Genomic DNA, 2799 nt, shown 5'->3' with positions numbered 1-2799 from the left:
GCTATGATGTGCACTGACCACCAGGGGGCAGACGCTCAATGCAGGAGCTGCCCCCTGGTGGTCAGTGCACCAGAAGCTGGGCTCACAGCATCCCCTGAGGGCTCCCAGACTGCAAGAGGGTGCAGGCTGGACTGAGGGACCCTCCCTCCCAAGTGTATGAATTTTGTGCACCAGACCTCTAGTAAGTTTATAAGTTCTTTGGTTTATCTCTTCTCATCTCTGTATCTATTTTGTTTATCATTTTATTTTGTTCATTAGATTTCACATATAAGTGATACATCTCTATTTGAAGTCCACTGTTATTAAATTCAATGGCCATGGTGTTTCAGAACTATGAAACTAATTAATCAACTAGTGTAAGTAAGGCTCTCCTAAGGATTCTCCCTCATTTTATAGGAAAGTATTTAGTTCTGTCAAGCAACTCACCTATTTATTACTTTAAAAATACTATTGAAGAACTTCTTGATCTGTTTTGCCAGGCTTTGTATCAGCAACGGAGGATGGGAAAACGAACAAAATTGTGCTGTTCCTGCGATCTGATGTATATTGGAAAGGAGAGAAGACCAGTAGGGACTGAGATTAAAGAAATGGTGAATACCTATGGTAAAGATTTGGATTTCATTAGAGCTATGAAGGAAAGCCATTAGAAGCTTTTGAGCAGAGAAATGATCAAACTTAGCATATGTTCAAAGGGATCATTCTGTCCACTTGTACGTGTGGCAAATAGTCACATACCCCTGTTCATATTTTGTAGCCATAGATAACAGCTCAGTTGCTCCCAAGAACCTTTCTGTACTGCTATTATACTACTGCTTATTATGTGAACAAAGCTTCAAGATTATTACCCTTACATTGCAGTCTTTAAGAACCCTGAAATACAGCACTGTTAAAAGGAACTGATATCTGGGGACTTTGTTATCAAGAAAGACAGGCATAGCTTAGTCCAGAGCCTATTTGCAATTCTAAAAAGGGAGGTTATCTATTTTATGATACTGCAGAATATTTCCAGTGGTAATTTTGGAGAGAAGTGTCATTAAAGGAGGCATGATAAATCTGAATCCAAAGAAGTGGAATTTTTTTAGGTTCCTTTTTGGGGGAGGAATAATTTAACGGGCTTTCCACTGCCTGTATTATATGCTACCGTATTTCCTCTTCAGAGTTCAATGACTGTTACACTGTAGGTGTCTAATAAGTATGTTTTAAAAACTATTGTTGAGCCCTGGCCAGGTGGCTCAGTTAGTTGGAGTGGCGTCCCATATCCCAAAAGGTGAGGATTAAAAAAAACAACTAATTTCAACACATATTCCACAATTATGTACTAAATGCTTATGCTAAGTCTTAAGGATGATATGTATTTAGAGAAGTCATGCTTTCTTTTTTAAAAAAAATATATTTTAAACATTGATCAGCTGCCTCCTGCACACTCCCTACTGGGTATGTGCCCGCAACCAAGGTACATGCCCTTGGCCAGAATTGAACACGGGACCCTTGAGTCCGCAGGCCTACACTCTATCCACTGAGCCAAACCGGTTAGGGCAGAAGTCATGCTTTCTGTCTTCAAGGAGGTTACAGTCTAATGTGGTTGAAAAGATTAAACACGGGACTAGTAACACGATTTAAATAAGAATTGGTATTTACTGGATGTTTGCTGTGTGCCAGGCACTCTGATGTGTGCTGTTTGTATATTCTATTTGATAATCCTTGCAATAGACAAAGGAGGATAGTAATGTCATTATATCTCCATTATGCAAAAAAACAGGGAAATGAATCTTAGAGAGTTTACATAATTTGACTAAGATCCCAAGACTGAGGAATAAATCCAGACAGTCTGACTTACCTTATTAACCATTAAGTAATAATTGTCTCTAAGGAGTCTGTGGTGTCAGGCTCTAACTGTGATTAGCCTTTAGAAAAGAGAAAGTTCGTGGAAGAGGTGGGCCTATGCAGCAATATGTAAAGACAAAAAATCTACCCAGAGGTACACTAGCACTGCTAAAGTTGAAACAATAAAAAAATGTGAAGCATGTGGAAGAGAATATAAAATGGCAATTAACAGATTTAAACTCAGTTGTTTGGGGTATATTTGGTACATGTTCTTTCACGGCTATAATTAAGCTTTTAGTCTCTAATTCTGATTTTTAAAATCAGAGTTGTGGTTTATCTGTCTTTTATAATTTAACTATTTTACCTGACATAGTGTTATGATTCATCTCTTTTTAAGATGTCAATTTTTGCAAAAAGACATTGAATACCAAGAAATTGGAGAATTTTCAAATTTGCATAACCTACCAGAGATGTGTGCTTGTGAGGAGGGGTGGTGGAGAAGGGAGTAAGGTGAGGAGAAGAAAGGATAAGGGAGGAAAGAGAAATATAGAGAGAGATAAAACAGCAGGAGTTGGAGACTGAGAAGGTGAGGAGAACTAAATTCTCACATTTTTCCTGGCTGGTGTGGCTTAGTGGTTGAGCATCAACCCATGAACCACAAGATCAGCAGATCAATTCCTAATCAGGGGACATGTCTGGGGTGTGGGTTGTGGGCACCTGGGTTCAACCCCCAGGATGGGGCGTGTGCAGGAGGCAGCCAATCAATGTTTCTCTTATCGATGTTTCTATCTCTCTATCCCTCTCCCTTCATCTCTCTCTAAAATAAATGATTTATTTTTTAAAATTTATTTTTAAAATATTTTTTGTCACATTTCTATGCCATTATCAAAGGAAAAGATATTTACCACCAGCATACATTATTTGGATTTGTATTACCTGTTTAAAGTAGAGATGGTTCTGTCTCGATCTGTTTTT

This window comes from Myotis brandtii, unplaced genomic scaffold (genome assembly GCF_000412655.1).
Source record: "Myotis brandtii unplaced genomic scaffold, ASM41265v1 scaffold279, whole genome shotgun sequence".
Classification (NCBI taxonomy): domain Eukaryota; kingdom Metazoa; phylum Chordata; class Mammalia; order Chiroptera; family Vespertilionidae; genus Myotis; species Myotis brandtii.
The sequence above is the reverse complement of the archived record's forward strand: the minus strand, read 5'-3'. Positions refer to the sequence as shown.